Here is a 24,435-nt window from a genome sequence, read left to right as displayed (position 1 = left end):
CTGGGGATGCTCAGACGTGAGTCCCAGTTACTCCACACCACTGGAATCAAGCTAGCCGGGCTGAAGAGAGGTGTTACCTCGAAACCGGGCCGGTCCTCGGATGCTTGTTTCCGTTCTGGGAAGGACATGGCTTTTGTAGTTCGGACTGGACTGTTCCCATGGGGCACAGGGTCAGCGCTGATTTGCATATCGCCATTGTCTAACCCAGGGTGGTGTGGAGTGGAAAAACGATGGATTTGGGCCCAGATCTTTGGACTGGGGTGAATGTGTGACATTGATCCACATTCTGTCCATCATTGTTGTGTTTGCAGTTACCGCTCTAAGTGTACTGGGGATGCTCAGACGTGAGTCCCAGTTACTCCATACCACTGGAATCAAGCTAGCCGGGCTGAAGAGAGGTGTTACCTCGAAACCGGGCCGGTCCTCGGATGCTTGTTTCCGTTCTGGGAAGGACATGGCTTTTGTAGTTCGGACTGGACTGTTCCCATGGGGCACAGGGTCAGCGCTGATTTGCATATCGCCATTGTCTAACCCAGGGTGGTGTGGAGTGGAAAAACGATGGATTTGGGCCCAGATCTTTGGACTGGGGTGAATGTGTGACATTGATCCACATTCTGTCCATCATTGTTGTGTTTGCAGTTACCGCTTTAAGTGTACTGGGGATGCTCAGACGTGAGTCCCAGTTACTCCACACCACTGGAATCAAGCTAGCCGGGCTGAAGAGAGGTGTTACCTCGAAACCGGGCCGGTCCTCGGATGCTTGTTTCCGTTCTGGGAAGGACATGGCTTTTGTAGTTCGGACTGGACTGTTCCCATGGGGCACAGGGTCAGCGCTGATTTGCATATCGCCATTGTCTAACCCAGGGTGGTGTGGAGTGGAAAAACGATGGATTTGGGCCCAGATCTTTGGACTGGGGTGAATGTGTGACATTGATCCACATTCTGTCCATCATTGTTGTGTTTGCAGTTACCGCTCTAAGTGTACTGGGGATGCTCAGACGTGAGTCCCAGTTACTCCACACCACTGGAATCAAGCTAGCCGGGCTGAAGAGAGGTGTTACCTCGAAACCGGGCCGGTCCTCGGATGCTTGTTTCCGTTCTGGGAAGGACATGGCTTTTGTAGTTCGGACTGGACTGTTCCCATGGGGCACAGGGTCAGCGCTGATTTGCATATCGCCATTGTCTAACCCAGGGTGGTGTGGAGTGGAAAAACGATGGATTTGGGCCCAGATCTTTGGACTGGGGTGAATGTGTGACATTGATCCACATTCTGTCCATCATTGTTGTGTTTGCAGTTACCGCTCTAAGTGTACTGGGGATGCTCAGACGTGAGTCCCAGTTACTCCACACCACTGGAATCAAGCTAGCCGGGCTGAAGAGAGGTGTTACCTCGAAACCGGGCCGGTCCTCGGATGCTTGTTTCCGTTCTGGGAAGGACATGGCTTTTGTAGTTCGGACTGGACTGTTCCCATGGGGCACAGGGTCAGCGCTGATTTGCATATCGCCATTGTCTAACCCAGGGTGGTGTGGAGTGGAAAAACGATGGATTTGGGCCCAGATCTTTGGACTGGGGTGAATGTGTGACATTGATCCACATTCTGTCCATCATTGTTGTGTTTGCAGTTACCGCTCTAAGTGTACTGGGGATGCTCAGACGTGAGTCCCAGTTACTCCACACCACTGGAATCAAGCTAGCCGGGCTGAAGAGAGGTGTTACCTCGAAACCGGGCCGGTCCTCGGATGCTTGTTTCCGTTCTGGGAAGGACATGGCTTTTGTAGTTCGGACTGGACTGTTCCCATGGGGCACAGGGTCAGCGCTGATTTGCATATCGCCATTGTCTAACCCAGGGTGGTGTGGAGTGGAAAAACGATGGATTTGGGCCCAGATCTTTGGACTGGGGTGAATGTGTGACATTGATCCACATTCTGTCCATCATTGTTGTGTTTGCAGTTACCGCTCTAAGTGTACTGGGGATGCTCAGACGTGAGTCCCAGTTACTCCACACCACTGGAATCAAGCTAGCCGGGCTGAAGAGAGGTGTTACCTCGAAACCGGGCCGGTCCTCGGATACTTGTTTCCGTTCTGGGAAGGACATGGCTTTTGTAGTTCGGACTGGACTGTTCCCATGGGGCACAGGGTCAGCGCTGATTTGCATATCGCCATTGTCTAACCCAGGGTGGTGTGGAGTGGAAAAACGATGGATTTGGGCCCAGATCTTTGGACTGGGGTGAATGTGTGACATTGATCCACATTCTGTCCATCATTGTTGTGTTTGCAGTTACCACTCTAAGTGTACTGGGGATGCTCAGACGTGAGTCCCAGTTACTCCACACCACTGGAATCAAGCTAGCCGGGCTGAAGAGAGGTGTTACCTCGAAACCGGGCCGGTCCTCGGATGCTTGTTTCCGTTCTGGGAAGGACATGGCTTTTGTAGTTCGGACTGGACTGTTCCCATGGGGCACAGGGTCAGCGCTGATTTGCATATCACCATTGTCTAACCCAGGGTGGTGTGGAGTGGAAAAACGATGGATTTGGGCCCAGATCTTTGGACTGGGGTGAATGTGTGACATTGATCCACATTCTGTCCATCATTGTTGTGTTTGCAGTTACCGCTCTAAGTGTACTGGGGATGCTCAGACGTGAGTCCCAGTTACTCCACACCACTGGAATCAAGCTAGCCGGGCTGAAGAGAGGTGTTACCTCGAAACCGGGCCGGTCCTCGGATGCTTGTTTCCGTTCTGGGAAGGACATGGCTTTTGTAGTTCGGACTGGACTGTTCCCATGGGGCACAGGGTCAGCGCTGATTTGCATATCGCCATTGTCTAACCCAGGGTGGTGTGGAGTGGAAAAACGATGGATTTGGGCCCAGATCTTTGGACTGGGGTGAATGTGTGACATTGATCCACATTCTGTCCATCATTGTTGTGTTTGCAGTTACCGCTCTAAGTGTACTGGGGATGCTCAGACGTGAGTCCCAGTTACTCCACACCACTGGAATCAAGCTAGCTGGGCTGAAGAGAGGTGTTACCTCGAAACCGGGCCGGTCCTCGGATGCTTGTTTCCGTTCTGGGAAGGACATGGCTTTTGTAGTTCGGACTGGACTGTTCCCATGGGGCACAGGGTCAGCGCTGATTTGCATATCGCCATTGTCTAACCCAGGGTGGTGTGGAGTGGAAAAACGATGGATTTGGGCCCAGATCTTTGGACTGGGGTATATGTGTGACATTGATCCACATTCTGTCCATCATTGTTGTGTTTGTATTTGTCACTTGGAGCACTGCAAAGTGTTCCTTGCAAACTTAGTGATGTTATTTAAAATACAATATATTTGTAGCTTTTCTTACTTTTTTTACGATCACTTACATGTGTACTCTTTTCCATGTGTCTGCACGAGAATGGTGACATTATTTATACTGCTTTTAAAGGTTATGAAATGGGTTCCGTATGGTTTCTTTACAATGCAGAAATTATAAAAATGACAAGAAGGATAACGTACATAAAGAACTTGACCTGCTACTTCTGTGAAATGAATGCAGACTGTTCCAGTCGGCGTTATATGCATGCACAAATTGAAAAACAATTCCCCCTTTTTCCGCCCTAGCCCTTTTGCCGCCCTAGGCAGCCGCCTAGTCTTGCCTAATTGTAGAAACGGCCCTGCACAAGAGCCTGATAAGGTAAGAAAGTGAGTGCATGTGGTTACAAAAGGTTCATCTTTTGACAACGCGCACCTGGTTCTTGTGAAACATGGTTCTTATTAGATCTGGTGAGTAAAATCTTTGCTAAAATTGTGGTGGCGGGATGAATCAACCAGATTTGCTAGTAGTTCTCACAATGAAGCGGATCTCTCCCCAGTATGGGAATCAATGAGCTAAAGGCCATCTGTCTGAATGGATTCTCCAAACAGCTTTCACTGGAGAGGGACATTCTTGTGTATTGTCATTTTGTAGAATCCTGTAGGGAATCTGTCCTCTTCCAGGGATTTTCCAGTTGGCGTGTGTTTCAAGGCCTCTGTCATCGATAACTACTCTGCTAGGGCCTCTTGATGTGTTCATGACAACTTAGGAAGACGTAAACCATCTAAACATCACTGTTACATGATGTCAGTTGCCGGGGCTTCTGATGTGTACAGCTTAAGTAGAAGTAGGCAAACTCTCTTGCAATGCCTACAGTGCAAATTAAAATCACCATAGTATCATTGTTTATATTAGGAATGCTAGACGCAGCTGTCCATTGTTTCATTTGGAAGGCTAGGAGCCGTTTGGCCTTTTTCATAATGACAACTTTTGATGTGTCGTCGGCCTTTGTCTGCCTGCATAGTAAGAATGGTCTAATGTTCATGTTTTTCTCTGTGAGAGAGTGAAGTATAGCATCAGTGGGGTTTGTTTGGTATCTCCAAATAGCACAATATATGACTCCAGTGCTATCTTTCTTGTTTTTTGTGCATGTGCGGAGTCTTTCGTTAATCGACCTCTTACATAGTTCTTCCCTGCTGCTCAAAGAGTATTGGTAGATGTCTGAGACTGTTCATTCTGGGCAATGTACTCCATGAAATATTCCACCAGTCTCAGTGTATGCCTTTTCCATGTTTTATATTGTAAGACCTGTAGCTAGAGGTCAAGTTATAGGGTATTCAGGGAATGGTCAGATATGCACTTATTCCTATCCTGCATGTTGTGATCTTAGGAAATGTGTCAGCTGTTGCCAGAAAGAAATCAATCCTAGTTGCTGCCCCATGTTGACAGGAGAAAAAAGTGTACTTGTTGTCTATAGGATTGTAAGGCCTCCACAACTCTATCAGCAAACTATCTGCCATTAGATCTCATAAAGTGCCTCTCTATCTGTGTCACTACGGAGGTCCTGTCAACTTGAACGATCAAGTTGCTAAGTTCAAACATCCTCCAATTATCGTCTTCAGATTCCTAGATTCTGTCAGAATTCAATTGTTTGCCCCCCCCCCAAAAAGAAAAATTAGGTTCAGATTGGGGGCATAGACCGATCCCAGTATGTTTGTTTGATTTTGGAATGTGAATTTAGCAAAAGCAAAACTCTTTTGTGGGTCACAACAGGAGTTATGTAGTTTCATCTGTAAGGTTTTAGGAAAGGGACTGGTGGCTCCAGCTTTTCTGTAGGACACTATTTAGGATTCTGAGCTGCTTGAGAAACATTTTCCCAACCCAGTCTCGATAGAATTTATCAGCCTCACTGATGGATAATTGGGTTTCTTAGATCATGGCCACATCAGTTGGGTTTTTTTAACCTAAGAAGGTCAACAATTTCATCCTACAAACATAACTAGTTAGATCGTTAACATTGAGAGACCATAATGATATCCTTGTGGAAGTCATGGAGTACATTATACACTTTGGTATTCAAAAGAGGCAAACAAGTGCAAATCTGTAACAAGATATTCCGGTCAAAATTGGAATAAAAATTAGCGCTAGGAGCCCAAAGCCCCAAAAGTATGTATTATTACAGTGTGTTATAGAACAACGTTCAGTACTATCTGTGTTAACTCTTCATTGACTTCCTACAGGTGACCACTCACACTCTTTACTCAGTAATATTAGCCATAATATTAAATGCTGATTTTAGGGTGGCATTGGATTAAGGTGTGCACATGCTCCATATTTTAGTCTGAGTTAATGAGCTGCCTCCCTTTGACATTGTCCCAGTTCTATGCCTTGAGGTGTGAGGATGATTTATCCCTGTCTCTCTCAAAGGGTGGATGCTCATGAAATTTGATAGGGAGTCCAAGGGTGTCGGTGTATCTGGTGAAGAATCTACCTGGCTAGTCGCATTCATGGAGTCTTCAGCTGCCCACATTTGTGCACCCTCCATTTAAATGTCTACGCGGTCTTCCTATTCTTGCAGACCATAGTACTCACAGGTCTTGTCGTTGTAACTTGCCAGTACCCTTTAAATAGCTCTTGTAGTGCAGTCCAGCATGGTATGTAATTCAGAGCATGTAGCCACATTGAAGAAGGCAGCACTACACATCTATGTACCCTTGGAGTGCCAGCACACCAAACCAATGGCAAGACTTCACGCTTGCACACAAACGCATACTGTGAAAGCCTGCAGCACCTTGCAGCATGACCGCCTGTCTCCACTCTCAAGCTAAGAAAGTAACATGGAGATTTGTCACTTTTCATGCCCCACTATTTAGGTCAGACAGTGTGTGTGAAAAAGACAAGATGTTCTTGGAGCATTTTTTACCCAAAATGAAAAGGGTGTAATTTTGTACTTTGAGAAAGTGACATGCAGATGTTTCAAAATAAAATGATTGAAAATTGAAAACATATTTAGAGCTGCTCTTTGAGTGATAATTCATTGTGTGTTTGGTAGATTTAAAGCTATCAGTATTTCCTTTGTGTCAGTTAGCACTTGCTGATGTGGCTGCTATATTAGTCATGCGTAGGCAGTCTACATTGCTAAAGATTTTAAAGACATTGCTGTTTGTAACCCTGTCTTATGAAGTGAGGTGATCGGTGTGCTATAAATATAGAGTTTTATATATTGTTCTGATAAAATATTGTATCCAGAATATGGACAATCTCAACATCATGAGTGTAAATATACATAGGCAAGTATAGTTTTATATATATTCTTATTTCCACTTTATCTGGAAGATGTATATGTATGTGTGTGTGTGTGTATATATGTGCGTATATAGAGTGTAGTGGCACAGAGCGATAGAGTGCAGTGGTGTAGAGTAGAGTAGCATACAATAGAGTGGGGTAGAGTGAAGTGGTGTAGAGTAAAGTGGGATAAAGTAAAGACGGGTAGAGTAAGTGATGTACACTAGATTGGCATAGAGTGAAGTGGAGCAGAGTGAAGTGGAGAGCAGTGGTGTAGAGTGCATTGGGGTAGAGTCAAGTAGAGTGGAGGAGAGTGGTGTAGAGTGTAGTGAAGTACAGTGGCTTTGAGTGCTGTGGAGATGAGTGTCATACAGTGACGTGCCGTGGAGTACAGTAGCATAGAGTAGAGTGCCATAGAGTGAAGTGAGGTAAAGTGAAGTGGGGGAGAGTACAATGACATACAGTAGAGTGGCATCATGTAAATTGGGGTTGAGTAAAGTGGTGTAGAGTGGAATAGTGTATAGTGGCATCAAGTGCAGTAGTGTAGAATAGAGTGGTGTACAGTAGAGTGATGTAGAGTGAAGTGGGGTAGAGTGGAGTGGGGTAGAGTAATGTGGGGTATAGTGAAGAGGAATAGAGTACAGTAGCATATAGTAGAGTGGTGTAGAGTGAACTGGGGTACAGTGAAATGGGGTAGAGTGAAATGGGGTGGAGTAGCATGCCGTAGAGTTGAGTGGGGTAGAGCAGAGTAGCGTAGAGTGAAGTGGGGTAGATGGAAGTGGGTAGAGTGAAGTGGTGTAGAGTGAAGTGGCATAGAGTCATGTAGATTAGAGTGGCATAGAGTTAGTGGAAAACAGTGTCTTGGAGTGGCATGGAGAAGAGTAGCATTCAGTTGAGTGGCATAGAGTAGAGTGGCAAAGAAGAAGTGTGGTACAGTGAAGTGGAGTAGAGTTAAGTGAGGTCGAGTAGAGTGGCATAGAGTAGAGTGGCATACAATGGAGTGGCATTAAGTGAACTGGGGTAGAGTGGAGTGTCTTGGAGTAGAGTGGCAATGTAGAGTACAGGGGTGCATAGTAGAGTGCAGTAGTATAGAATGCAGTAGCATAGAGTACAGTGATGTAGAATAGAGTAGAGTGACGTAGAGTGCAGTGGCATAGTGTGCAATGGCCTACAGTGGTGTGGCGTGGTGTGAAATGGAGTAAAGTAGAGTGGAGTAGAGCGACGTAGAGTGGAGTGGAGTAAAGTGGCTTGGAGTGGGGCAGAGTACAGTGACATAGAGTAGAATGACGCAAACTACAGTGGCGTATTGTATGGTGGCGTACAGTGGATTGGCATAATGTGAAGTGGAGTAGGGTAGAGTGGCGCAAAGTAGAGAATTGTACAGCAGAGTGTTGTAGAGTAAAGTGGCATACAGTGAAGTGGAAGAGAATGAAGTAGATAGAGTGAATGGGGTAGAGGAGAGAGGCGTAGAGCAGAGTTGTCTAGAGTAGAGTAGCATAGAGTGAAGTGGGGCAGAGTTAACTAACATAGAGGGGAGTTGTGTTAAGTGGAGTAGAGTGGCATAGGGTGGAGTGGAGTATAGTGGTTTGGAGTGGCATAGAGTAGAGTGGCATAAATAGAGTGGCATTGTGTGGAGTGGAGTAGGGTAGGGTAGAGTGGCATACAGTGGCACTGTGTGGAGTGGAGTGGGATGATGTACAGTACATTGCAGTGGCCTAGAGTAGAGTAGTACAAATTGGAGTACAGAGACATATAGTGCAATGGCATAGAGTAGAGTGCATTAGTGTACAGTGATATAGTGTGTTCTCATTTCATCATCATTATGTCACGAAAGTACCACTAGAGCCCACTATATCACTAAGTTTCTCCCCTTAGTTCTAGAAAACTACTGAATTGATTTTCATGAAATTTCAAAAACTATTCTTTCCACACCATAATCTATATTCATGGCAAATTTCATGAAAATCTGTTCACCCTTTTCTTGCAACGTCTGTATAAAATCTCTTTGGAAAATGCATTGTCGGAAAAATATGTTTGGGACACCCACTTTTTTGTTTGTACCCCCTTAACTAATCCCAATGAAACTTTGTATCCTCAGCCACCATCTGGCTAATGGCTAGAGCCAATGGCTGCCTAATGGCTGGAATGGTCGACCTCGAAGCTGGGGAAGCGAGTTGAGTCTCAGCAGATAAACTCAACATTCTGTGATTCATGGCTAATAATTTAATCTCCCCATGCCTAACAAAAAAATGAATGTGGGTCCAAATTTGTATTTCTAAGATAGCGAAGCCTTCACGAATAATGACAAGCTTATGCAGAGATTTGCAGAGCTCTGATTAGCTACCAACACTTAAGCCAGGAAGCTGAGTCCCCCAAAAAAGGCAAAAAAGAAAGAAAAGGGGGCAGAGTACGATTACCCTAACCCCCTAGCCTTGGTCCTGGAATCCCACAAAGGCCCTGGCAGGGCAAAAAAGCATTTTTTTTTTAAATTCTCAGCAACATTCATGAATATTCATGAATATCACCAAGAACGAAAAAATAAAAAATAAAAGCAAGGTCTTCCGCTCTTGGTATAACTGAGCCCCAGGGCGGACCAGGTCCTGGGGGCATGTACAGTGTTATAAAACAATGGAGGGGGCTCATGGGGCTCCACTCCTAGGGCCTAATAATGCGCTGGGGACAACCACCTCCCTGGGGCTAATGTCAACATTATGCGTTGGGTGCTTTTTAACGTTTGAATACAAATATACGAATAAAAAGAAAATCACATGCAAAAAATCACATGCTAAAAGTCTTCGGTTTGATCATCTTGTCCCAAGAAGATTATTTTGATGTACTTTGCATATATTATGACTGTATTGTTGAAAGAATTTTGTGACCAATAAGTCATCCATAACATTGTTATCAGGATAGTGCTGAACTGACCCTTTTTGAATTTCTGTCTCAGCAGGTCATTTTTATTTGCTCTAGTCACCCTAGGTAGTGAGTGACGGTGGTCTCCCTAGCACTCCGACTGTACTCACAGTAATTGTTAAAATGTTATGCCCCAACTAACAGGTTTCTTGATACTTGTATATATTTGAATGTGTGGTTACTCCCTTTTAGGGAACACCACTACCAATTGCTTCTGTCACTCCTTATCCCAAGCCCTGATCTCATCCCACATGCCACCCAACTCTAGTGCATGATCTTGGGTATGAACCTGCCTCCATGTATCTACCGGTACCAGCAGACCAAAGAACAACTCAATATCAGCTAATGTTGTCACTGTGGAGGAGGCCGCCTCCGTCAATTCTTTATAATATGCAGTAGGGTTTTTCTGGGGGTCTGGCAGCTGGCTCTTTAGAGATAGGACTTCACCCCTCTTCCAAGGAATATAGACCCACTGTTCCTGAAACCAAACGTTGACTCATGGTCTAATCAAAGTGTCTGTAGAATCGCGAAGTTCTGGTATTTCAGGGTGGTATATGGGATGGACCTTCCTCATGGGATGCTGTGTACCTATCGTCCGAACCTTCTGTAGCAATCTGCCTCGGTAACCCACCAATGTTGTTATATTGCTGAAAACCTTGTCGGGGTAGGGGTGGGCGTAAGTCGCGTAAGAGACTTACGCGGAAAGGCACGGAGACTGAACCAATCTCCGCACTCTCCGCATAGTTCCGTTACGCGACGCCCGCCTCCTGCCCGCAGTATTAAATAACATTCAAAAGCCTTAAAATAACATTTAAAATAAAACGTACCTTATCGGCGGTGCATCCGTGTCCATCGCTCCTTCTTCTGGGAACTGAGCAGGTGCAGTTCCCAGAAGAAGGCAGAGGAGTCCATCATGACCTGCACCCTAAGATGTCTGCCGAGGGACTGGCCCTCAACAGTCAACAGTGAGTAATAATTCTTCTGAAGAAGGCTCCAACCACTCCCACAAAGAAGGCACAGGGATATGGGCTACCACCTGCCAGATGGGTACAAGTTATTTGTAAGTCAAGGTCAACGTACTGAGTCTCAGCATCTCTTAACGTGGGAGCAAAACACTCACACTCAGATAGGTATGCGTAGGCAGAATGGTCGGAGCGCCGAGGGTGCGAAGGTCAGACTGCCACCACAGGTATGGAGGTTCTCGGACTGCCAAACGTGGAATCTGGCCCTTAGTGTAGATTTTTAGAGATGTCGTCATATACTTTGTTTAGAGCGATAGTGACAGCCTTGTATGGCTGTGTAGGGGTATATTTTTAGAATTGTTTGAATCATGGCTTAATCAAAGTCTATGATTTTTTATAGGGGTTGTAGTTATTTCTTTTTTTCTATAATGTTGGAGTTCGTAGAAGAGGCTGCTTTGTTTGTTCAGTAGTAAAGCATATATGAAAGGGGTATTGGTGTTTTGATGTTCACCATGTATGTAATAATTGCTTTCCTTTATGTGAAGTGGTATATTTTGCCTCTTATGTCATTGTATCTGTAAATAGTTTAGCAGTTTAAATATATATTATCATTGAACTCTTGCATATTTGTCTTTAATATGTTAGAAAATGTGGTTACTTGTTATTTGTTTAATTTTGTTTTGTTGAGATGTTTTGCACTGTTTTGCAGCTTTTCCTTTGTGCCCATAAGCTGGAGCAGATGCTGAATTTCCTGTTGAAACAGAAAACAAGTAATATTAATTAAATATGGTATTTTGTTGCATGTTTGTCAAGATTTAGGGAGTTAGGTTTCTTTTCCTGACATCTGAGAGAGTTTTTTGTCATTATTTATGCATACTTACTTTATTATATATCATTGGTGCTTTGTTATAGTTTATATTTTCTGGCAGTTTGTTGGTTTGGAAGTTTATTTTTTCTTTCTTAAATTATATTTTTTTGTTTAATAACAATCAGTGTTTAGTATAAATATAAGTATTACTTATTCAAATATGTAGTTGTTGAGATGTTTTTTTTTTAATTTGTTTGTTGAGAGAATCTGGTAGAGTTTCTTCCACTTGCACTGTTTATCATTTTTGGAGTATTTAGGGGCATATTCACAAGGAGCCTTTGCCCAATTAATGGCACTTCATCACAGCCAAAGACGTGATGAATTTACCCCACCATTCACAAGCAGGTGCTAACAGCCCACAGCACCAGTTTTCCCACGATAGCAGCCGCAAAAAACATCTCCACAGAGGACCCCCGTAACTGTCTCTAATGAGAAGCAGAGTAGGAGTTCCAGTGCATGAAGCTGCGACAACACCACACCTCAACATTCACAATGACCAGACAGACCGGTGATAAGAACACAAAACACGTGATAAGGTGCTTTAGCAGCAGGAAGTTTAAACCTGCTCTGACCAGGTGCAAAGTTGGGCCACAGCCTGCATGACAAAAGGTAGCACAGCCCACAGCCACACTTGAAGACAAACAGATGCCATTGAGCAACTGAACATGCAGCACAGACACCCAAGAGGGCCACAACACCCAACAACACCACACTCAGGCCCGCAACACCCCCCCGGGCCCATCCCAACACCGGACCAAGAAACTGCACACCAACACCACGAATCCCAAACCAAATATTCTGCCTGATGTCGCATAAGCAGGAAAATCAACATGCATGCGTGGCCAGATAACGGAGAATCAGTCATACAGGTATGCAATCACCAACACAAAACACCATCCAAACATCAGATGAGACCTACCGGGTACTCAGTGTACAATCCGTAGGACACAGCCTGGACCACTAAACCCAAGAGAAGAAGGTGTGCCATGCGCCCAACTAAGGAAAGAGAGGGAGAGAGCAAGCGAGAGAGACGGAACGAATTGCACAAGCAGCGCAAGGCCTTGCACAGCACAGCACCTGGCTCCTCATGCAAAAATGTTTGTGTGCATCGCCATCCATATACCATTATCCAAAGGCCGTGTCCCAATCTCAGAACCAAAGCCACATCACATTCCGAAAACGCAAGTAGAAGACAGACAAACATCAGGGACGAAAGCTCCATTGTCGCAATGCAGAAGGCGGGAGGACACCTGCACCTCTGACCTTGGTCCAGAACGCGCCTGGAATACCCTGAGAGAGATGCCATGGCAGATGTGGATGACTCCCACACCACGCATAGTGCGAATAAACAATCTGACTCATCCACACGCCACACACAGAAGCCCCTGTTAGAGGTACCCCTGCATGGGATGCCCTTGACACTCACGAAACCAGAAACCCATTCAGCCCAACGTTGCACACACATTCAAATCATTGCCTGGAGCTGTGTCATATATGCTCCACACAACTGGTGCTGTTGAGGAGAGTGCCGGTTCCACGAGACGCACCAAGGCAGTGGCAGGCCATACCGAGCACATGCACAACCCCCGTCACGTGGAACACTACTGTGCATGTATGCTGCATTTACTGTGCTCAGTGCCACTGGCAGTGCTGCGATCAGTTACCGGCTCAGCTTCCGCATTGCCTACCACACCTACGTCCAGCCCTGGATCCTCTGCCAAACATGCTCATTCGAGTGTCCCATGGATGTCTGGCTATGCAACAGAACCATAGATGAATTGGACTATGACTTGAGTGTGCGCCCCCTGTTGGAACATGAACAGGAGGGTAACCGAGACCGCCGTGCATGGGATACCTTGACATACGGCATATGTTTTGGCAGTTGTGCATGGGAGATTGTACAATTCCTTGTGTGCAGTGACCACATTGAGGCGCTCCCCTATTGGCCTGTGTTGCAGATTGGTGAAACGGCGTGGGCTGAGCACACGTGCCCGGGCCAGTTAATGGATTGGCTTACCCTGGTGTTCCTTGAACAGGACAACGACGTACTATTGGAACACATTGCACATGAAGCAGCGCGGGCATTCATGGACGAGTAACTACGTCCCTGCAGCCACATCCGATTGTTACCCACAGCACATGTCCTAACAACTTGATGCATCGTGGGTATTGCTCACATATCGCAACACAACAGAGGACACATCTGCTATCGTACGGACTCTGGATGCCTGTGCTTTGCACAATGCGTGTGTACACACATCTGTGCAAGGTGATGCAGGTCCATGGTCAGAGCAACACATCGTCGTTTGGCAATGTCGCCAATACGGACACACTGCTGGGTGAGAGTACACACATTGCAATGTAGCACGGCATGTGAACCTGTCGGATCCTTTCACCTGAACACTGTCAGCACAGCAGACAATCGGAGCACTCCGGTGGCAGAGCACTATGCAGATCCAATGGCCAGTGAGTCATGCCCCATCACACGGGCAATGTTCAAAAACCACACAACACATGACTTATCCAGCAAAGCAAGGTGGGCTGGGAGCATTGCCATCCGTGATGATTTTTGTACATTTTTGCACCACCATTCCCTGAACTTCGGCATGCACCCATGCAGCGTGTATGTGTCTAAAGCATGTCCCTGCCTGTTGTGGCCGGTGCCTTGACCACACTGAAACACATATCCCAATAAAGTCTATGCCACACCACTGGTGTCTAACTGTGAGGTGTGTTGACTTTATTGTCAACTCGTGCGTCCCAATGAGCATCGTTCCTACACAGGGAGGAACTGACTGACGTATGTGCAATGGGGGTGTGTCCCTTTTGCAAGCTCAACCTCTCTGAGCCAGACATTGTTTTGGGATAGGTGCTGGCCGACATGTGCACTGACGTGACTTCAGCAATGTGAGTATGGTGTCCAACCTCTGACCATGTGGAGTAATGTCATATATCATAACAGAATGTGTCCACACAGATGTATGCATCGTGAAGTTTTGTTGTCACATGTGAAGTAGTACACCACTCCTGACCTGCTACCAATTTGGTCACTCCTACACATAGCCCTATTCAACACATGTGCCTACGTTGGGGGTTCGTGAGATTGTTGTTGATGTGAAATGGGGCCACACCTAGTACTCACCTTCACAGTCATCCAATTTGCCATGTGTCTCAGGGATACACATGCGCGTAGATGTCAGTTACCATGGTGTAACTTCATGTGCAATCATTGTCCCTACATCCAGCCATTAATCCATACTTTAGTGAACATAGTAATGACACATCTGTGTGATTCTGAATGTTTAATTCACATAAAGGTAACTGATGGAGCTGGAGCTGTACATGGCCATCCAAGCCCACATCACATGGAAGCCCAGTGGTGGGCAAACGAGTCCTTTGGTTTTTGAGAAGTGATGAGGAAGTGGGAGGGTGTAGTCCACAGCAGGATTGGTGTGTAATTGGCCAGCAGTGATGACATTGGAGTCCGTGTCAGGGTCCAGGTGCATGTCGCTGAGTGTTCCGGTGGTCAGCATGATGCATAGGTCATCGCCATGCAAGGACAGGGCATATGGTGGTGATGGATGGTACTGCCTCCTTCCTCACACAGTATTTCCCATTCCCTTCTTACTCCCCTGATATGGGTTCTGTGTCCAGTGTGTGTGGCGAGGTGATGGATGCCTCACTGTGTGCCACTGACACATCAGGGGTCAGAGGTGTGTGTGTTGATGTTCCTGCTGCAGTCATCTGGGAGTGGATCAGTGGCAGCAATGGCAAGATGAAGCACTGCAGGTCATTGAAGTTCCCAGTTACTAATTGCTGGTGTCCAGCCGTGGCAGACAGACTTCCAGCCTGCATCTGCTTCATGGTCTCCATTGGCCTCCGCATCTGTGCCAACTCTGTGCTGTGATCGCTGGTGCCTGTCTGAGCAGACAGTTCTTGTAGTAGATTCATGGCCCCAGCGAGGTGAGCCAAGGCCTGTGGCGCAGCATGGTGCATGCAGGGGGTGTCTGATAGGGACTGTACATGGTCCCTGATGGGACTCAGACACCCATGTATAGCATCGAGTTTGGCTGCCATGGGTTCGAAACCCACCTGCAGCTGTTCAGCCAAATCCAACTGGCAACTCCACACACGTTGTTGGAACTCCATGTATTGGTTGGGGAGGTGCTGGAAGACAGGCGTGGTGGTGTCTGTTTCCTGCTGTGTGTTCTATGCAGGTGGTGGGCTCACCTCAGGGCAGCTGGCCTGCCCTGCTCTTGGGGTTGGGGTGTGGAGGCTGTCCATTATCCGTTTTAGGGTGTCTTGACATATGTGCAGGTTGTCCTCTTTGTCATCATTGAAGTGAAGTGTGGTGTGCCCTACATGAGGTGTTGTTTATCCCTCTGCAATGTGAAAGGTGAGATGCAGGTTAACAGAGTTACACATGTATTTTGAATTTTTGCAGATGTTTACATTCATACTGCATGCCAAAGTACATTGTCACAGTTTTGGTGGAGCTGGCTATTTGTTGGCTGTCAGTGTGTTTATCGACTACATTGCGGATGTGTGGTAGTACCCGTACATTTTCATCACACAGTGTCAGGCAATGCTAGATGTGAGTGGACAGTTACTAAGCACGTGTGGGACCTTTTGTGAGATGTGGCCTATGCTGTCGGTGTTCCACTTTGTACCACATTGCCGTCATTGCTGATGTTCTGTGATTGCTATGTGTGTGTACTGCATTGTGGGGGAGTTGCCCCTGCAGCTTATATTTCGTGTGTCCTTCTCCCTTTGAGGCAGGGTGCCTTTGAATTGTGTGCTTTTCGGACCCTGATTTCTTTTTGACATGGGTCATATTTGCTCTTGTACAGATTTTGTGGCATGGTGCATTGATCGTCTGCTGCATGTATTGTACGGCATGAGTTGTGTGTGCACGTGGACAAGTCAGAGGGTGCTCCTTTACGGATGTGATCCGCACTGGGAAACCTCCATGTCGATCCGTGGGCCATCTCATGTGTTTGGGCTGCTGCCATGCTAACGGGCATGCATTGTTACTTGCATAGTCAGTGTGGGTCACAGGGCCACTGCTTTGCTGGATTCAGCACATGTGCATGTGGTATTGGTGATATGGAGGGGCCCCCTTTGTGCACATTGTGAACGGGGACCTACTTGGAGTTTCTATGTGTGCTGCAGTGTGCCAAGGCTATCAGTGACATGTTCCACGATCATTGTTTGTGTGCAGTGTGCTACACATTCTAGTGCATGTGTGCCATTGAGCCATTCTCCCCCGTCCCCCCGTCCCTGGTCGTTACTCACTCTGTTGCTGTTGGGTCAGGTCGTATCATGCTGCGTACAGGCCCCCAATTCCTTCCACCATCTCCACACTGCTGACTGTGGCCACCATTTCCTCCGGGTCTTCCAGCTCCTCCTGTGTCGCAGAACTCCCACCTTCAAATGCCCTTGCTGCCTTCCTGTTGGCAGAGAGCTTATCCTTGGTTTGGCTGTGCACTTCATGCCAGCGCCTCTTGACCTCCTCCAGTGACCTCCTCGACACTCCGACTGCATTGATGTTGGTGACGATGGTCTGCCATATTTCCGTTTGTGTTGCCAGTGCCGCTGTGGAGGTTCCAAACAGTTGTTGATGGTGTCTTATGACCTCTGTGAAGATGATCCGGTCTTCCTGCAGACTGAACCACGTCTTCCTCTTCCTCTTCTCCTTGCCCTTCCCCGAAAACGGGGTTCCATGCTGGTCCTCCCTGGGGCTTGTGGGGTTCGATTTGTGCTCTACACTCGGTCCGGGTGCATCCACTGTGCTTTTGCAGTTAGAACTGGTTCATATTTTTTTTTCTTTCTTTTATAGTGCATTTTCCCCCATGATGTGTGGGATTTGCAGGCCTGTGGCGGGTTTACTTTGATTTGTGCCCCGCGATTTGCTTCATCGCATGTTTTTTTGCGTTTGCATATCACATTTTTGCGGCACGGCGTTGATTTTCATGCTGACATTTGCCATGTTCTCTGGTGTCTATTGCATGCTACCGCCTTGTTGTGAATTACACTTTGATACTGGACTATTTTCCCGCGATAGGCTGCGATGTTGAAAGTTGTGTTACGCTACTCTTGCGGTAGTTATCATACGTTCTTGTGAATATAGCCCTCAGTTGTTTTAATTAGTGTGCCATTTATATTGTTGGTTTAATTGTTGATTTGATTGTATTAGTTTAAGTTGTTTATAGTGTTATTTTATTGGTTGGTTTAGTAAAGTTTGAATATTTTTATCAGTTGAGTCCTTTTTTGGTAAGTGATAATTTATGTTTTATTTTTGTAGTATAATATAGAGTTTGTTTTATTTATATATGAATATAATTGTGTATATATGTTTTAGGTGTATGATTTTTTGGGGTGTCTGTTTAATTTCTGGTTATTTAAATCTATTTTTAGTTAACTATAGATATTTATTTAGGTTTTGTGTTTATTTGAAGTAATTTATTTTATGTTAAAATTGGGTTTGGGTGTATTTTTTAAGGACTCATTAGTTATGTTGGCAATATTATTGTGTGCTCAATATTAGTTATTTTTATATGTAGATATATGGATTCAATATTTTTACTGTCAATATTTAATTTCAGATATTTGTATGTATCGATCTTTGTTTGATTGATATTATGTCAGTGGATCGGCAGCAGTATCATATATATGTGGAGAATTGTGTGGCTACCATCAGTCACTATGAATGTATTCTTGTAGTTGTACAAATGACGTTACATCTTTAGTTCACAACCACTGAGGCAGGACTGATTTGGCAAATCCTAAAAGTATATATAAAGCAACTGACAAGAACATCGCCCATTTTGGCATTTAACAAGGCACTATGAGAAAATGTCACCTGTGTTCAATATATATTTATTAGTGTGGGTTGTTGATTGATTGGGGTATTAGCACTGGTCAAGCAGCAGCCATAATCCATTGGAGAGTGAACCACAAAAAGTCACTAAATTAACCTCCCTGGATAGCTTGGCAGAAAAAAACATTTAGGCTTAACTTAGAGGCAGTGCGGAATGTATTTACGCAGCACACAGATAGTAACTAAGTGAAAACACAACACAAGAAAAATCCCACACCAATTTAGAAAAAATAATAGATTATTTGACACAAAATAACAAAAATCATATCAGGTGAAATGGAGTTATGATTTTTTTAAGTTTTTAGTAACAAGTAGCACCTAAAAGATCAAAACACCAACTGTGCACATCTAGTACCGCAAAACCAGGTCAAAGAAAAAAATATGGACGCCCACAATGGAGCTTGGGTCGGATACAAGAAGTGGATTGGGCCCAGTCGGTGCTTAACTGTGAAATTTTAAAGAAAATATTCTGAGAAGGCCAAGTTCAGCTGGGCAAGGCTGCAGGCAGTGTCCGAGGAGGGAATGTCATTGTGGGGAAGCCAATGGACGAAGTTGTAGTGACGATTTCTACGTTCAGACTTGGTCCGGTTTTTGGAAATCAAAAATCTCCAGCAGGATTAGACAGGAAGCCATAGCCAACAAGAGTTTCAGGAGGCCAGATACCCCTTTGGTGAAAGACAGCTGAACAGGATTTGGTGCTGCTGAGAAGAATGTAGCCGGAGCAACAGTGAAGTCAGGCCCATCAGCGAGGCCTCCCTCGGCAGATCTACAAGCAGGTTGGTCCTGATCTTCCCTCAGTTCTCAGAGCAGTTGGATTTCGACTATCTGGGCACCTTTAGCACCTCCACCAATAGTCCAGGAAAGAAGAGGCACCACTTGAGGGGGGGTTAGTACTCACTCAGGCTTGGTCCAGGTGCTGGTTCAAGATTGTGGCAGCCTGTTATATCCCAGGAGCTATGACAGTAGGCCAGCCAACTAGCCCCTGAAGTCACTCTGGTAGTCCTGGGTTCTGGTGAAGAAGCAGGGCTCAAGCAGCAGAGCAGACCTCTGAGGCTTCAAGGCAGGCTACAGGCAGGAAAGCAGACCTTCCAGGCGCAACAAATCAGTCTTGTGGAGTACACAGCAGGGTACAGCAGCAGGTAGTCCTAAGAGAGTCCTTCCACTAGTGCAGAAAGTAAGCTGTAGAGCGGGACTGAGGGCCCTATTTTTATACAAGGGGCCTTCTTTGAAGTAGGAGAAATTTCTAGATATTTCTTTCTGAGGTGCTTGCAATTTTCTGACTCCGCTGGCTCCAATCTGGCTGTGGAGACAAAGCGATGGTGACACGCACTTTGTGTGAAGGCAGAACACAGCCTAATCAGTTGGAAGTGGGGCTGTGCCCAGCTCCCCCATCCTGCCAGCAGATGGCCCAGTCAGGCACACCTAATCCCTCCATTGTGTGACTGTTTGGGAGAAATTCAAAAAGTCTCACTGCATCCATTCATGTAAGCTAGGACAGGCTGCAGGCAACACATTGCAAAGGACAGGAATAAGCCAACTTTCTAAAAGAGACAGTTTCAAAATTGTAATTTAAAATCCGACTTCACCATTGAAGATGATTTTTAATTACAATTTCATGGATATCAAACATTAAATGTTCATCTGTCTCCAATCAAACGTTAGCGCCTTCTTAATGTTATCAGTCAACCCAATGTAATCCTATTGGACAGGTAGGCCACACAGTAGAGAACAACAAATTTAGGAGTTTTTCACAACCAGGACATGTAAAACTAAAAAGTCCTCCTCTAACCTTTTAAATATGCACCCTTCCCTATGGGCTACCAAATGCATACCTTAGGGGTGGCATATGGAATAAAAGGGGAGTTTGACGCTTGGCAAGGGGGTCATATTGCCAAGAATAATTGGTAGTTTAAAACTGCATTCAGGCTGCAATGGCAGTTCTGAGATATGTTTTAAGGGGCTAATCAAGCAGTTATTTATTTATTTATTTATTTATTTGCTTATATAGCGCCGGACTCGACCCCCGAAGGGGTATCTCCACGCTTGAGTCGCTGATGTTGCCAGGGTCGTTGATGGTGCCAGATTTAGTGCCTTTAGAAGGTGCAAATGGGGAGCTATTTCTCACAGAAGAAATATGTCTTGAGTACTTTCCGGAATGATAGAAGATTGGCATTTTGTCTCATACCAATAGGGAGTTTATTCCAGATGGAGGGTCCTATGTATGAGAGTGCTCGGCCGCCCTGTCTGGCCTTCTTAATGGGGGGAATTTTTAGTAAGGATTGGTTGCTTGAACGCAAGAGACGTTCCGGTTTATGGATTTGGAATTTCTGAGTCAGGTATTGGGGACCTGATCCGTGGAGACTCTTATGTATGATGCAGCAGATTTTAAAGTTGATTCGCTGACGTATGGGCAACCAATGGAGCTCTTCAAGTAGAGGCCTAGAAGGTGTTCTCGAAGGCACATTGAGGACCAGCGTGGCCGCAGTGTTTTGGGCCACTTGAAGACGGATGAGCACGTATTCATTTGCTGAGATAAAAAGACCATTGCAATAGTCCAATCGACTTATTACAAGGGCCTGGACAAGGGTCTTTCTGTAGGCGTCTGATAAGAGGGGAAAAACCCTTCTTAGGAGACCGATTGTCCGGAAACAGGATCCTGTCACTAGGTTCACGTGTTCTTTTAGAACCAGGTCTTGATCCAGTCTTACTCCCAGATTTTTCACTGATTGCGTTGGGCAGGGAACGGGTCCTAGTTCTAGGGGCCACCAATCCGGTGACCATAGGAGATTGGCTTTCCAGAAGAGCATGACTTCTGTCTTGCCGACATTACACTGGAGGCAGTTGGAAGCCATCCAGGTGGATACCGCTCTCATTCCCAATAAGTGCAGCAGGTCCTCTAGTGGTATGAAATCCACAGGCCCTTGGTACACGGTACCCCACTCAACAAGGGACTTAGATGTAAGGCTCACAGTTTTCCATTTTTACAGAGTTTTACAGATAAACACAGACAGTAAACAGTTTGTTTCCAGTCTGCATTTATTTTTAGAAGTGAAAAAATACAGAAAATTGAGCACCTTTACACTGACTCCTCCTTGTTGTTGTTCATAATGTACCAGCCAATGGAAGAGCAGATTGAAACATATGTAGTTAAAACACACATTACATTTCCTTTAAATACCTGCATATCTTAACAGATGTTTGTGCTGTTATGAAAATATTTTCTTGTGGCTTCTGAACTGTTTTATATTTGGCTGATAATTGTGCCAAAATTGGACAGGTGTCAAAGTATGAGTAGACATTTATTGGTTAAACAAATATGGAAATATATATGAGTTACTGCTTTATTTATTCACAAAACACAAAATATATATATTGATAAATACAGATAAACGGTCAAAAAATAAATATGGATTATTACAGATGGACATATTCCAAGAGCCCTACTTATAAATACATTTTGCTGTGTTTATTAGAGTGAGCACACACACTTTAGCACTGGTGAGCAATGGTTAACAAAAAATAATTTCAGCCAAAATGGAGGGAAACAGGCAAAAAGTTTTGGTGAAGATCATCCTGACATTGACAGGTGTAACAATCAAGCACATGTAATTACTTTCAAGCCTTTGATAAGCAGCATCCCAACCAGCCTACCTTGAAATTAGTAGCCAAAAATATAAGAACATTTAGAAATGGCAGGAATCAAACATGCAGTACAAATCATGACTTCCTCTAAGAGGCTCACAAAATAGATATACAATTAAAAAATCACTTGTTACCACACCTCTCACCAATAAGTTATTCAACTCCCATTGAGGCATATCGATTTGTGGCCAAAAACTTACAAACAGCTGATGATTGCTTTAAAGTAGGAAAAAGAATTAGGGAGCACCATGAACACACAAGGCCCTTAGGACAAGATGCAATGGACACCCAACTAACACTTTACACTTGACAATAGAAAACATTAAAATTCATAGTATATTTCTTAACTTGGAAAATGTCAGAAAATTAATTCAAAGTTATTTCCCACTTTGTTTAAAAAATCTAACATAATAGTGAAAATAGATTTTTGATACAATTAGAAGAAAAGTAACTTTATAAAAATGCAGTTTGTGCTTCCTGGGCCAAAACTGGTTTAAAATCAGTTTCACCACTCAATACATATTCCTAGCTTGCATTAACATCCCTCTTCTCCATAGCACAATGGTCTGACCTCTGAGAGCAGGTTAGCAGGTCTCTTATCAACAACTGGCCACTTAACAAGGATTAGCAATCTGGGAGGGGGCCAGGTGCAGCTGGTCGAACAACAGACAGCATTTATAATACTTCTTTTGACTTGGAGATGCCAAATAGAGCTGACAGAATCTGCTTCCATTTATTCCCAGAGGATTTCCAGGCTCCAGTCCTAGATGAAGATGGGGAGGGGGGAAGCTAGAACATGAGCCTGACTTGGGGATGAGAACTCATCTAATTAGGGCTATGGTTTAGGCTGTGCCAGACCTCTTCTGATGAAAAAAGGCATTATTCATTTTGGATTTAGGGCTTTTGGTATTTGTTAGAAGTGCTGGTGGAGTCGGCAATCAGCGGTCAGAATCGGGGATGTGGGGAACACCCTAAAAATAATTGATTTGGCGCTTGGGGACCCCGTGGTATACACTAAAGCAAAGTTTTACTGAGATTTTGCATTTGAGTTGAATCTCTTTTGTGGCACAACCCCTATGCACAACCCATTGTGACATTCACTAAACCCACGCAAAATCATTTTGAATAGACTTGCGCTGTTTAGTAAATACAAAATACCACAATACAGTGCATAATGATGTTTGCGGTACTTTGCTTGGGGTAGGTGTTACATAGGTGAAGCTTGGATGTTCCTATTCCTCCGAAATGTATTTTGATGCAAACCCAGATCTACAAAGACTTGTGAACCTGGGTTTGCACCAAAATGCAGCACACATAGAAAGTAGAATATGAGCTTTATTATGAGTCTGGTGGTCTACGGACTGCCAGACTCACGGAGCGCAGTGCTGGTGGTCTTCCGACGGCCCTCTTACAATTGGGGCAGTTGGGCCACCCTGGTACTTCTTCAGCCAGCAGGAATCATATATCCCTGTTGGTGGTGCTGCAGTATTGAGGCTGCTGCAGCCCAGCCAAGCATATTATGAATTTCCTCACCGCCACACTTTTCATGGCGCTGGGACCGCCATGGAAAGTAATGGTGATGAGGAAACAAAGTGGACTCTACAGGGCCCCCTCATACCCCATGTCATGTAGATACACACAGGGGGGGCACATACTGTGCCCCCCTGTGTGCATGCACACCCATACCTGCATGGCAATGACTTGCATTAGTCCATGCCGTGCAGGTACTGCTTTTGGCATTCCCATTGTGGTGCCTATTTCACAGGCACCACCCTGGGTGGGAACGCCAAAGATCTGCCCCCTAGAGAGGAGAAAACTCCTAATGTGGCAGGTGCTTTGTACAAGGGTTTGGAGGGACGGTGAGCTGGGTGGTACCGCTCCTGCACCGCCAAACTCATAATAAGGCCCTATGCTTAAAAAAAGTGCTTTTGTCAGAAAGTTATCCCTCCCTGCACAAAAACAAACCTGCCTGTTATGAAGGCACCCTTGCACCACGGCTTAAGGGTGCCTGCATTAGCGTTTGGCAGCTACAAGTGTGCTAGTCCATAGAGGGTACTGAACAGTACCATATCTTGGCAAATATGATATGTTCAGCTCTCCCCCATCAACGCAGTGCACCATCTTGCCTTGCTGCGTGGCACTAAATGAAATTACCAAATATTATCTTAAATGTATCTCTCAAACAGAAGCCTCAAATCAGAAACCTGTCTTGTCCGATTTACTCAAAATTAGAATGTTTTCAAATGAATTGAAGCTCCTACATCATATTCCCTAAGTTTAGGGCCCAAGCTTCTAAGGCCTTTCAAAAACTGATCTAGACATATGATTGTCATAACCCTGATGGTTCTCCTTCTTCTGTACTCTCCGTACTGTATAATGCATTTAGGCCCTGATTCCGAGTCTGGCAGACCAGGAGGTAGTTGTTACCGCACCCAGTAACCACCAAAACACTAGGGTGAAGTGTTAAATGCCTCCAACACTGAGTTATGGAAAGTAAACTGTATAATATATGGAGTCGGTGTTTATGGCACCAAAACTCATAAATTGACCTTTTCCCCCGAAATTTCCACTGGCAAATTTCAGTCACTTTG

The sequence above is a fragment of the Lissotriton helveticus genome, chromosome 6, assembly GCF_964261635.1.
Source record: "Lissotriton helveticus chromosome 6, aLisHel1.1, whole genome shotgun sequence".
In the NCBI taxonomy this organism is placed as follows: Eukaryota; Metazoa; Chordata; class Amphibia; order Caudata; family Salamandridae; genus Lissotriton; species Lissotriton helveticus.
This window is presented reverse-complemented; position numbering follows the sequence as displayed.